A 14,633-nucleotide genomic window follows, 5' to 3' on the forward strand; every position below is an offset into this window, starting at 1 on the left:
GTCTGGTGTATATTAGAAGCTTATGAAATAATATTAGATCCCTTGGTATCTAACCCTTGAAGGAAAAGCATTAACATTTTGTATTCACTGTTTTTATACTTACTGTCATGACATACATATTTCCCATACTGTTTTTAAAATTAATTAATTAATTATTTTTAAAATTTTTTATTTATTTTTGGCTGTGTTGTGTCTTTGTTGCTGCACCTGGGCTTTCTCTAGTTGTGGCGAGTGGGGGCTACTCTTCATTGCGGTGCACAGGCTTCTCAGTGTGGTGGCTTCTCTCGTTGTGGAACATGGGCTCTAGGTGCGCGGGCTTCAGTAGTTGTGACACATGGGCTCAGTAGTTGTGGCTCAAGGGCTTAGTTGCTCTGCGGCATGCGGGATCTTCCAGGACCAGGGCACAAACCCGTGTCCCCTGCATTGGCAGGCAGATTCTTAACCTCTGCGCCACCAGGGAAGCCCTCCCATACTATTAAAGTCTTTTGATAAACACAATTTAAATGATTCCATGATATAGTCACATAGTATATTAGTTTGGGTGCTTTTGGCTTAAAGTAAGAAAAGAAAAAAAAGCCCTGATTCAAAATGGCTGTAGTAATAAGGAAATTCGTTATCTCATCAAATTGAGCATCCAAATGTGGACCAGGCTTGAGGTTGGTGCCTATCAGCAAGCCCAACGATGTCATCAAGGAACTAGGTTCTTTTTCTTTCTCTGGTCACCATTGGTTTCATCCTAAGGTTGGTTCTCTTTATGATTGATTTGGCTGCCAGTACAGGGTCTTGTTAACATGCAAGAGATACATAAAGAGAAATTCCAACCAGACTTACACTTTCCAGGAGAATGTCACGCTCTGATGGCTCAGACCAGTGGTTCTCTAATAATTACAAATATGAATTATCATATTTTATCTTGAATTAATATTACTCCATTTCACATCCAATGTAATAACAACATAATTTCATTTGCCTCCCCCCTTTGTGCTATTGTTAAATAATTTTCTTCTACATTTGCTATAACTCTGTGGTATACAGTTATTATATGTGGATTTAAAATAGTCAATTGTTTTGAAGGAATTTAAGAAAAGAAACATAGGTTTAAACCACTTAATATTTTCAACGGTCTCCCTTTCTAAATGCAGTTCCAAAAATGTCATTGCATTTAATTTCCTTTTGGCCTACAGACTTTTTTTTTTTCTTATAAGGCAGATGTGCCTTGTTTATCTGAAAATGTTTATATTTTGCCTCCATTTTGAAAGGATATTTTGCTTGATATGGAATTTTAGGTTGAGAGTTATTTTTCTTTCAGCATTTTTAAAATGTTATTTTATTGTAATAGGAAAGAACCTTTGTATTCTATTACAAGTTAATCACTAAAGGGATGTTGCCTATAAGCTTAAATTACACATAATGGCCCACCTCTGGGAACCCTGCTTCTCAGGTAATGAACATTAAGCTAAAATACCTTTGTTAAGCTCACAAGAAACATCCTGACCAGGCCCACCTGTGAATGACTGCAGGGAGGAAGAAATTAACACATCCCCTCCAGAGGCTGATGGGAACCAGGAAGTGTATGACTTTACTCCCTCCCCTTTTAGGATAAAAGAAGCCTGAATTCTAACTCAGGCAAGATGGTTCTTTGGGACACGAGTCCACCGTCTTTTTGGTCTGCTGGCTTTCTGAATAGCTGCTGTTCCTCGCCCTACCAACTTGTCTCTCGATTCATTGGCCTATTTGCCGCAAACAGTACAAGCTTGGACTTGGTAACAAATTTGGGGGAGCCAGCCAGGGGCCTTGCTGCTTGTGGCCAGCTGCCCCACACACTGTGCCCCACCCCCCCACCCCCATTGGGGGATTTTTCAGGTAAGGCCCTAGCAGCTGCTGAGACCACTTGTCCTGAGGATCTGCCCTTCAAAATTCCCCAAAGCAGCACCGGCTGCCCAGCGCTCGGCAATTGGAGCAAGGAATTGACATCTGGGAGATGACAAGCTCCATACAGTAGCGTAAGTCGCTCTGGTATGGATAGCTGGAAACTCTATTTGGGGCTCTTTCTCTGGAATAAGCTAATTTATTTTGTATTTGAGTGGGATGCCCTATTGGAGAGAGGAAAGAGTTGTTGGACTTTTACCCAATTTGTGAACTGGTTTGTTTGTTTCTTTGGAGGCTAGCATTTGTGTGTGCCATTTGTGTTTTGTTTGTCTTGAATTTCTGTCTTTAAAAGTGGATTTTTATCCACTTTCTATTATAAAGAAAATCCTCTGAGGCACATTTTGGATAAGTGATCTGATTACAGTTATGAACCCATGACTGAGAGGAAAATGATATTTTATAATAACAATGTGTGGCCACAGTACCCATTAGGATCTCCACAAGGGGTTTAGGCAGGGTAATCTTGGGACCCTGTGTACCATGTACTGTCAGCCTTGCTGTGTTAATTACATAGCTTGTGGTCTCCTGTGTTGTTTGTATATGTAAAACCCCAAGACCAAACTTGGGGGTTTATCTATGATTTTCTCTTTGTCTTTTGGGGTTTTTCATTTCATTTTGTTTGGTACTGTTTCTCCATTTACAGCCAAATCAATTTTGTGATATTTAAAACTTTTACTGGTGTGAAATGGAGGAAAGGAATAGAAAGGGGAAAAAAAGACCTGTGGGACATTCCCAGGGAGAAGAGAAAGGTTCAACCTGGTTTCTAAAATCACCAAAAGCCCCAGCCCAGAATTCAGCCCAGTTGCTTGATGCCAACGCAAAAAGTCATCCTTTTAATGGCTAGAGATGATCAAATCCTATTTATGGTTTTACAGTGGCTTTTTGAATGATTCTATAGCTATTTTGTGAAGAAGCAGGGAAGAATGATGAAATCCTTTGTGTGTAAGCATTTGTGCTATTATATCAGGGAAAATAAGAAAAGGAAAAGAAAAAGAGTGAAGATATGTTCCTTCACATCTTAACTCCTCCAACTGAGCTAGCTGTCCCAGCCGCTCTGGCTGTTATGCCAATATATCCACCCCTTCCACCACCTTCCGTTCCTATCCAGCCCCAATTCCTGACACTGGGGCCCAGGACTTCCCCTCCTTCTAGGGATCAATTAGAAAATCCACTGCCCCCAGGTCTACAAAAAGATAAGACCAGAAGTGTGTGCTGTCAGCACCCCAGGGAAGGCCGAAAACACATGGCCAGTACGAATACCATTAAAAAGGGATGCGGAGGGCGGAGACTGCAGGTGGCGGAGGGGGAAAGCTTCGGAGTAGCGGAGGAGAGCACAGCAACAGGGGTGTGGAGGGCAAAGCAGAGAGATTTTGGCACAGAGGATCGGTGCCCTCAGGCACACACCAGCCCGAGAGACTTGTCTGCTCGGCCGCCAGGGCGGGCGGGGCTGGGAGCTGAGGCTCGGGTATCGGCTTTCAGTCGGAGCGCAGGGAGAGGTCTGGGGCTGGCGGCAGGAAGAGACCCTGAAGGGGTTAGTGCTAGCCCGGAGGGAGTCCGGGGAAAGGGTCTGGAGCTACCGGAGAGGCAAGAGACTTTTTTCCCTTTTGTTGCCTGCTGCGCGAGGAGAGGGCATTCCCCTCCCTCCCCTCTGCCTGAGTGAGCCAGAGCCCCCGAATCAGCGGCTCCTTTAAACCCGTCCTGTCTGAGCGAAGAACGGACGCCCTCCGGCGACCTACGCGCAGAGGCGGGGCCAGGTCCAAGGCTGAGACCCGGGAGCTGTGAGAGCAGAGACAGGGAAATCTCTCTGTGCAGCCTCCGAGGCAGCGGATTAAAGCTCCACGGTCCATTTGATGTGCCCTGCGTCTGTGGAGTGCATGAATGGACAGCGAATCATCCCAAATTGAGGAAGTGGACCTTGAGGACAAGATTTAAGACTTTCCCCCCCTTTTTTTTCCTCTTTTTACAACGAATTATCTCAAATTAAGGAGGTGGACTTAGCAAGATTTCAGACTTTTCGCCCTTTTCCTCTTTTTACAACGAATTATCCCAAATCGAGGAGGTGGACTTGGAGAGCAAGATTTTTGATTTTTCCCCCTGCTCTCTTTTTGTGAATGTGTATGTGTAATCTTCTGTGTAAGATTCTCTCTGTATAGCTTTGCTTCCACCATATGTCCCAGGGTTCTTTCGGTCCGTGTTTTTTTTCAATAATTACTTTTTAATTTTAATAACGCTACTATATTTCATACTTTATTCTATTTTACTTTACCTGCTCTTTCTTTTTTTCCTCCCTTCCCTTCCTCCCTCCCTCCCTCCGCTCCTCCTTTCCTTCTTTCTTTTTCTTTCCTCCATCCCTCCCTCCCTCCCACCCTTCTTCTTTCCACTTTCTTTTTCTTTCCTTCCTCCCTCCCTCCCTCCCTCCTGTCTTTCTTTCTTTCTTTCCTTCCTCCCTCCCTCCCTCTCTTCTTCCATTCACTCTTCCTTTTGCTTTCATTCCTCCCTCCCTCCCTCCTTTCTTTCCTTTCTTTCCATCCTTCCTCCCTCCCTCCTTTCTTTCTTTCTTCCTTCCTTCCTTCCTTACTTCCCTTCTTCCTTTCTTTCAATCTCTCTTTCTTTCTTCTACTAATTATTTCTTTCTACTTTTTCTCACTGTTATTCTGAGCCGGGTGGATGAAAGGCTCTTGGTGCTGCAGCCAGGAGTTAGTGCTGTGCCTCTGAAGTGGGAGGGCCAACTTCAGGACACGGGTCCACAAGAGACCTCCCAGCTCCACATAATATCAAGCAGCGAAAATCTCCCAGGGATCTCCATCTCAACACCAGCACCCAGCTTCAGTCAACGACCAGCAAACTACAGTGCTGGTCACCCTATGCCAAGCAACTAGCAAGGCAGGAACACAACCCCACCCATTAGCAGAGAGGATACCTAAAAACATAATAAGGCCACAGGCACCCCAAAACACACCACCAGACGTGGACCTGTCCACCAGAAAGACAAGATCGAGCTTCAACCACCAGAACACAGGCATTAGTCCCCCCCACCAGGAAGCCTACACAACCTACTGAAACAACCTTAGCCACGGGGGACAGACACCAAAAACAACGGGAACTACGAATCTGCAGCCTGCAAAAAGGAGACCCCAAACACAGTAACATAAGCAAAATGAGAAAGCAGAAAAACACACAGCAGGTGAAGGAGCAAGATAAAAACCTACCAGACCTAACAAATGAAGAGGTAATAGGCAGTCTACCTGAAAAAGAATTCAGAATAATGATAGTAAAGCTGATCCAAGATTCTATTTCCCAGATCCAAAATCTTGGAAATAGAATAGACAATATGCAAGAAACAGTTAACAAGGACCTAGAAGAACTAAAGATGAATCAAGCATCGATTAAAAACACAATACATGAAATGAAAAATACTCTAGATGGGATCAATAGCAGAATAACTGAGGCAGAAGAACGGATAAGTGAGGTGGAAGATAAAATAGTGGAAATAACTGATGCAGAGAAAAATAAAGAAAAAAGAATGAAAAGAACAGAGGACAGTCTCAGAGACCTCTGGGACAACATTAAACGCACCAAGATTCGAATTATAGGGGTTCCAGAAGAAGAAGAGAAAAAGAAAGGGACTGAGAAAATATTTGAAGAGATTATAGTTGAAAACTTCCCTAATATGGGAAAGGAAATAGTTAATCAAGTCCAGGAGGCACAGAGAGTCCCATACAGAATAAATCCAAGAAGAAATACGCCAAGACACATATTAATCAAACTGTCAAAAATTAAACACAAAGAAATCATATTAAAAGCAGCAAGGGAAAAACAACAAATAACACACAAGGGAATCCCCATCAGGTTAACAGCTGATCTCTCAGCAGAAACTCTACAAGCCAGAAGGGAGTGGCAGGACATAATTAAAGTGATGAAGGAGAGAAACCTGCAACCAAGATTACTCTACCCAGCAAGGATCTCATTCAGATTTGATGGAGAAATTAAAACGTTTACAGACAAGCAAAAGCTGAGAGAGTTCAGCACCACCAAACCAGCTTTACAACAAATGCTAAAGGAACTTCTCTAGGCAAGAAACACAACAGAAGGACTATACCTACAATAACGAACCCAAAGCCATTAAGGAAATGGGAATAGGAACATACATATCAATAATTACCTTAAATGTAAATGGACTAAATGCTCCCACCAAAAGACACAGAGTGGCTGAATGGATACAAAAACAAGACCCATATATATGCTGTCTACAAGAGACCCACTTCAGACCTAGAGACACATACAGATTGAAAGTAAGGGGATGGAAAAAGATATTCCATGCAAATGGAAATCAAAAGAAAGCTGGAGTAGCAATTCTTATATCAGACAAAATAGACTTTAAAATAAAGACTATTAGAAGAGACAAAGAAGGACACTACATAACGATAAAGGGATCGATCCAAGAAGAAGATATAACAATTGTAAATATTTATGCACCCAACATAGGAGCACCTCAATACATAAGGCAAATACTAACAGCCATAAAAGGGGAAATCGACAGTAACACAATCATAGTAGGGGACTTTAACACCCCACTTTCACCAATGGACAGATCATCCAAAATGAAAATAAATAAGGAAACACAAGCTTTAAATGATACATTAAACAAGATGGACTTAATTGATATTTATAGGACATTCCACCCAAAAACAACAGAATACACATTTTTCTCAAGTGCTCATGGAACATTCTCCAGGATAGATCATATCTTGGGTCACAAATCAAGCCTTGGTAAATTTAAGAAAATTGAAATTGTATCAAGTATCTTTTCCAACCACAATGCTATGAGACTAGACATCAATTACAGGAAAAGATCTGTAAAAAATACAAACACATGGAGGCTAAACAATACACTACTCAATAACGAAGTGATCACTGAAGAAATCAAAGAGGAAATTAAGAAATACCTAGAAACAAATGACAATGGAGACACGACGACCCAAAACCTATGGGACGCAGCAAAAGCAGTTCTAAGGGGGAAGTTTATAGCAATACAATCCCACCTTAAGAAACAGGAAACATTTCGAGTAAACAACCTGACCCTGCACCTAAAGCAATTAGAGAAAGAAGAACAAAAAACCCCCAAAGTTAGCAGAAGGAAAGAAATCATAAAGATCAGATCAGAAATAAATGAAAAAGAAATGAAGGAAACGATAGCAAAGATCAACCAAACTAAAAGCTGGTTCTTTGAGAAGATAAACAAAATTGACAAACCATTAGCCAGACTCATCAAGAAAAGAAGGGAGAAGACTCAAATCAGTAGAATTAGAAATGAAAAAGGAGAAGTAACAACTGACACTGCAGAAATACAAAAGATCATGAGAGATTACTATAAGCAACTCTATGCCAATAAAATGGACAACCTGGAAGAAATGGACAAATTCTTAGAAATGCACAACCTACCAAGACTGACTCAGGAAGAAATACAAAATATGAATAGACCAATCACAAGCACTGAAATTGAAACTGTGATTAAAAATCTTCCATCAAACAAAAGCCCAGGACCAGATGGCTTCACAGGCGAATTCTATCAAACATTTAGAGAAGAGCTAACACCCATCCTTCTCAAACTCTTCCAAACAATATCAGAGGAAGGAACACTCCCAAACTCATTCTACGAGGCCACCATCACCTTGATACCAAAACCAGGCAAGGATGTCACAAAGAAAGAAAACTACAGGCCAATATCACTGATGAAGATAGATGCAAAAATCCTCAACAAAATACTAGCAAACAGAATCCAACAGCACATTAAAAGGATCATACACCATGATCAAGTGGGGTTTATTCCAGGAATGCAAGGATTCTTCAATATACGCAAATCAATCAATGTGATACACCATATTAACAAGTTGAAGGAGAAAAACCATATGATCATCTCAATAGATGCAGAGAAAGCTTTCGACAAAATTCAACACCCATTTATGATAAAATCCCTGCAGAAAGTAGGCATAGAGGGAACTTTCCTCAACATAATAAAGGCCATATATGACAAACCCACAGCCAACATTATCCTCAATGGTGAAAAACTGAAACCATTTCCACTAAGATCAGGAACAAGACAAGGCTGCCCACTCTCACCACTCTTATTCAACCTAGTTTTGGAAGTTTTAGCCACAGCAATCAGAGAAGAAAAGGAAATAAAAGGAATCCAAATTGGAAAAGAAGAAGTAAAGCTGTCACTGTTTGCAGATGACATGATACTATACATAGAGAATCCTAAAGATGCTACCGAAAAACTACTAGAGCTAATCAATGAATTTGGTAAAGTAGCAGGATACAAAATTAATGCACAGAAATCTCTGGCATTCCTGTACACTAATGATGAAAAATCTGAAAATGAAATCAAGAAAACACTCCCATTTACCATTGCAACAAAAAGAATAAAATATCTAGGAATAAACCTACCTAAGGAGACAAAAGACCTGTATGCAGAAAATTATAAGACACTGATGAAAGAAATTAAAGATGATATAAATAGATGGAGAGATATACCATGCTCCTGGATTGGAAGAATCAATATTGTGAAAATGACTCTACTACCCAAAGCAATCTACAGATTCAATGCAATCCCTATCAAACTACCACTGGCATTTTTCACAGAAGTAGAACAAAAAATTTCAAAATTTGTTTGGAAAAACAAAAGACCCCGAATAGCCAAAGCAATCTTGAGAACGAAAAACGGAGCTGGAGGAATCAGGCTGCCTGACTTCAGACTATACTACAAAGCTACAGTAATTAAGACAGTGTGGTACTGGCATAAAAACAGAAAGATAGATCAGTGGATCAGGATAGAAAGCCCAGAGATAAACCCACGCACATATGGCCAACTTATCTTTGATAAAGGAGGCAGGAATGTACAGTGGAGAAAGGACAGCCTCTTCAATAAGTGGTGCTGGGAAAACTGGACAGGGACATGTAAAAGTATGAGATTAGATCATTCCCTAACACCATACACAAAAATAAGCTCAAAATGGATTAAAGACCTAAATGTAAGGCCAGAAACTATCAAACTCTTAGAGGAAAACATAGGCAGAACACTCTATGACATAAATCGCAGCAAGGTCCTTTTGGACCCACCTCCTAGAGAAATGGAAATAAAAACAAAGATAAACAAATGGGACCTAATGAAACTTCAAAGCTTTTGCACAGCAAAGGAAACCATAAACAAGACCAAAAGACAACCCTCAGAATGGGAGAAAATATTTGCAAATGAAGCAACTGACAAAGGATTAATCTCCAAAATTTATAAACAGCTCATGCAGCTCAATAGCAAAAAAACAAACAACCCAATCCAAAAATGGGCAGAAGACTTAAATAGGCATTTCTCCAAAGAAGATATACAGACTGCCAACAAACACATGAAAGAATGCTCAACATCATTAATCATTAGAGAAATGCAAATCAAAACTACAATGAGATATCATCTCACACCAGTCAGAATGGCCATCATCAAGAAATCTAGAAACAATAAATGCTGGAGAGGGTGTGGAGAAAAGGGAACACTCTTGCACTGCTGGTGGGAATGTGAATTGGTACAGCCACTATGGAGAACAGTATGGAGGTTCCTTAAAAAACTAAAAATAGAACTACCATATGACCCAGCAATCCCACTACTAGGCATATACCCTGAGAAAACCATAATTCAAAAAGAGACATGTACCAAAATGTTCATTGCAGCTCTATTCACAATAGCCCGGAGCTGGAAACAACCTAAGTGTCCATCATCGGATGAATGGATAAAGAAGATGTGGCACATATATACAATGGAATATTACTCAGCCATAAAAAGAAACGAAACTGAGCTATTTGTAATGAGGTGGCTAGACCTAGAGTCTGTCATACAGAGTGAAGTAAGTCAGAAAGAGAAAGACAAATACCGTATGCTAACACATATATATGGAATTTAAAAAAAAAAATGTCATGAAGAACCTAGGGGTAAAACGGGAATAAAGACACAGACCTACTTGAGAATGGACTTGAGGATATGGGGAAGGGGAAGGGTAAGCTGTGACAAAGGGAAAGAGAGGCATGGACATATATACACTACCAAACGTAAGGTAGATAGATAGTGGGAAACAGCCGCAGAGCACAGGGAGATCAGCTCGGTGCTTTGTGACCGCCTGGAGGGGTGGGATGGGGAGGGTGGGAGGGAGGGAGATGCATGAGGGAGGGGATGTGGGAACAGATGTATATGTATGACTGATTCACTTTGTTATAAAGCAGAAACTAATAAAAAAAAATAAAAATAAAAATAAAAAAATAAATAAAAAAAAAAAAAAAAAAAGGGATGCTGGGACACCTAATCTAAAACAATATACTCTAGGCAAGAGGATCACTTCTCCCACAGATTGACTTGTCAAAATACAAACCAGTGTATTCAGAAAAGGACAGAGAGGGCCGAAGAGTGGGGTTTCACTTGGATCACACCTCATCTGGCTGGAAACGTAGTGCACAGCTGTTTTGATCCCTGAGGCACTCTTGGACACTGTGCTGCAGCACATTCAAAATAGTGCCCATTACAGGAGAGATGCCAAATTACAACGGATTCAAAAGTATATAATGGGGCCTTACCTACACAACACCATCCAGCGAGTCAATCAGAATTGCATGATTTGTGCTAAAAATAAACCCAAAGACTGCTGTTGGACCTCCCCAGATGAGGACCCAACATAGGAACCTGTGCCACTGAGGACTGGACTCAAATGCCTTGAGCTGCAGGAAATTTCAGATACCTGCCAGTATTTGTGGATACTTTTTCAGGATGGGTGGAAGCGTATCCCACCTGGACAGAAAGTCTCTGAAAAGGATGCCTGGGTCTTGAACAAACTGAAAGCTGAATGTGAGTGTGGTATCACCACTGATATCTCCCTGTGGAAATTCGAGACCAGCAAGTACTATGTGACCATCACTGATGCTCCAGGACACAGAGACTTTATCAAAAACATGCTGACCCAGGCTGACTATGCTATCCTGATTGTTGCTGCTGGTGTTGGTGAATTTGAAGCAGTTATCTCCAAGAATGGGCAGACCCGTGAACATACCCTTCTGGCTTATACTCTGGGTGTTAAACAGCTAGTTGTTGGAGCTAACAGCTAGTTGTTGGAGCTAACAACAGATTCCACTGAGCCACCCTACAGCCAGAAGAGATATGAGGAGGTTGCTAAGTAAGTCAGCACCTACATTAAGAAAATTGGCTACAACCCTGACATAGTAGCATTTGTACCAATTTCTGGCTGGAATAGTGGAAACATGCTGGAGCCAAGTGATAGCATGCCTTGGTTCAAGGGATGGGCAGTCAGCCCTAGAGATGGCAATGCCAGTAGCATCATGCTGCTTGAAGCTCTGGATTGCATCCTGCCACCAATTCTTCCAACTGACAAGTCCTTGTATCTGCCCCTCCAGGACATCTACAAAATTGTTATTGGTACTGTCCCTCTGGGTCGAGGGGAGACTGGTGTTCTCAAACCTAGCATGGTGGCCACCTTTGCTCCAGTCAACATTACAACTAAAGTAAAGTCTGTTGAAATGCACCATGAAGCTTTGAGTAAAGCCCTTCCCGGTGACAGTGTGGGCTTCAACGTCAAGAACATGTCTGTCAAAGATGTTCATCATGGCAATGTGGTTGGTGACAGCAAAAATTACCCACTGATGGAAGTAGGTGGCTTCCAGCTCAAGTGATTATCTTGAACCATATCAGTGCTGGATTGTCACCCAGCTCACATTGCTTGCAAGTTTGCTGAGCTGAAGGAGAAGATTGATCATCATTCTGGGAAAAAGCTGGAAGATAGCCCCAAATTCTTGAAATCTGGTGATTCTGCTATCGTTGATATAGTTCCTGGCAAACCCATGTGTGTTGAGAGCTTCTCTATCCTCCTCTGGTCATTTTGGTGTTTGTGACATGAGACAGGTGGTTGCTGTGGCTATCATCAAAGCAGTGGACAAGAAGGCAGCTGGAGGTGGCAAGGTCACCAAGTCTGCCCAGAAAGCTCAGAGGGCTAAATGAATATTATCCCCAATATCTGCCACCCCAGTCTTAATCAGTGGTGGAAGAACGGTCTCAGAACTGTTTGTCTCAATTAGCCATTAAAATTTAATAGTAAAAGACTGGTGAATGATTAACAATGCATGATAAAACTTTCAAAAGGAAAGGAGAATGTTTTGTGGACCACTTGTTTTGTGTGTAGTAGTTTTTAAAATCACTTTAGAAAAACACACACATAAATAAAAAATCAGTACTTTTTAATTGGTTAAAGCCCTCCTGAAGGAAATTGTCCCCTGATTTGGACTAAGGCATTGGAACAACATTCATCCTGGAGACCACAATCAACAGGAAAAACTGAGAAATTGAATATTAATTTAACTTGGGATATAGCCTTGCCAGCTGCCCTGCTATGGATCAGTGGCTCCCAGAAGCAGGCTTAAATTAAGCCCCTTTGAAATATTGTATGATAGGCCATTCAAGGTGTCTGCCTGGGTGGGAGAATCCATAAATACCCTAAAAGAACTAGCAGTTGCCAAATATGGTAGAACATTGAACAATAAACTCTGTTCATGAGGTCTGCCTATCCAACTGAAGTAAATGGTAATTTCATTGTAGCTGGAGAAGCATCAACCTATTTGTTTATTTTTGTCCAAATAAATAGCATAGGAATTTAGTATATGTATTGGGAACTGGAACAAAAACTCCAAGTTCAATTACAAATTAGACAACAAAATGCTAAGGGGTTTCATCAGATTCAAATAGTTGTAGATAAAAAAGGAAAGAGGATTTTACTACTGACTAAAGAGTCTAAGATATTCATCACCCCCATTCAGCAGAAAGTAGCTAGAGTGGTCTTCATCCCTTTCCCCACAAGATTGTGGAATGGACACTGACAGTGGGGAACTGTGATAGGGAACAACCTTTGTATTCTATTATAAGTTAATCACAAAAGAGATGTTGCCTATAAGCTTAAATTATACATAATGGCCCATCTCTGGGAATCCTGCCTCCCAGATAATGAGCATGAAGCTAAAATACCTTTGTTAAGCTCACAGGAAACATCCTGACCAGGCCCACCTGTGAATGACTGCAGGAAGGAAGAAATTAACACATCCTCTCCAGAGACTGACTGAAACCAGGAAATGTTTGGCTTTAGTCCCTCTCCTTTTAGTATAAAAGAAGCCTGAATTCTAACTCAGGCAAGATGGTTCTTTGGGACATAAGTCCACTATTTTTTGGTTTGTTGGCTTTCCAAATAAAGTTACTATTCCTCGCCCCAACAACTTGTCTCTCTATTTATTGCCCTATCATGCTGTGAGCAATACGAGCTTGGACATGGTAACATTATCTTCTAGACCTTACTCTATAACTTCTGAAAGTCAGACATTATTTTTATTTTTATTCCCTTATGTATAAAATGTTTTTTCTCTGGCTACTTTTAAGGTTATCTCTTTAAATGGGGTTCTCAGTAGTTTAAATATATGCCCGGGTGTGGTGTTCCTTCTGTTTATTCTGTTTGAGGTTTACTGAGCTTATTCTAAGGGGGAGAATTCTAAACCCTTTAGTCTTTCCAAGTAATTTATTTATGGTAAAAAAAAAAAAAGAGCTCTGATTTATACATCAAAGCTAAACAATAGTTGTCCCTTGCTTTTGCTGCAGGTATTTATGAAAAGGGAGAGAAGGAAATCGGTATTTCTTGTAGTGATCCACCTGCCTCCCAGTTCTTAGCCAGCTGGTTTCACAGATCAGAGTTGCTGAGTGTTGACAGGACCTTTAGGACCAGAAAGCAGCTCAGCCTTCTGGAAAAAGGGCCTCAGGAGGCACTCTGCCAATGTCTCAATGTTACAGGGCCATGTCCCTGAACATGGGACCCGGAGGGAGGGACTCCATCTCGCACTCCCCTGCCAGGCATGCAGCTTGGTGCATGAATTCTATTACGAACCTCAGCTCAGCAGTTTTTGGATCAAACAGGTTAAAGTACACTTTTCAAGACCACTATACCCAGAAAACATATTTCATCTTCTGGAAAAATCGGCCGCCTCTTTTTTTCTGAGGACCTCTGCAGAGACTGAATGAGAAGACAGCTTTGCAGGTGAGAACAAAGGATAATTGCTCTGAGATTCCTCATCTCCTTCTGTTTCCGCACTGAAGTGGAATGAATCAAAATGCTACTTTTGGATGTGGATAAGAATTTCTGAGCTCATCTGTGTTGAGAATTATGCCAGATGAAAAGGAAGCTATTCCCTTTGAGAAACCTGTATCAAGCATCTACTGTGTGTACGGCAGTATCCTAATTCTGTGAGAAGTTTTTCACTGTATAAAGACAGGCTTTTATTCTGAATTGATAAATGTGGAGCAATTTGGGAGCTTGCCATTGGTAGATGGGGGATAGAAAATGTAATAGCATCTAGGAAGGAATAGGCTGGTTCAGGTCTCAGTATATAACAGAGATTGTTGACACACTGTACAAATATGATCTTATTTAATCCTCTAGTAACATACTAAGTCACATAGTCAGATTTTTTCCCCCTTGGATAAATGATGCCCAGGGAAATTAAGTGCCCTGCTTAAAGTGTCAAAGAGACAAGGTAGATTCTAGTAAAAGAATTACAATACAGATGATATTAAATATGAATTTAAAACCATAAAAAAGAATGTAATTTAAAAAAATCTCAGCTGT

General features: G+C 41.0%; 1 pseudogene across 1 annotated transcript in view; it reads left to right on the plus strand.

The window, feature by feature from the left end:
* LOC307055512 (elongation factor 1-alpha 1-like) overlaps positions 1 to 11,974 on the plus strand; it is a 34,469-nt pseudogene extending 22,495 nt beyond the window's left edge. The window contains exon 3 of the transcript in view: positions 10,732 to 11,974. The product of the transcript in view is annotated as an elongation factor 1-alpha 1-like (transcript). The remainder of the gene's footprint in view (positions 1 to 10,731) is intronic.
* The last annotated feature ends 2,659 nt before the right edge of the window (positions 11,975 to 14,633 follow it).

The sequence above is a fragment of the Hyperoodon ampullatus genome (assembly GCF_949752795.1).
Source record: "Hyperoodon ampullatus genome assembly, chromosome: 7".
Lineage (NCBI taxonomy): Eukaryota > Metazoa > Chordata > Mammalia > Artiodactyla > Ziphiidae > Hyperoodon > Hyperoodon ampullatus.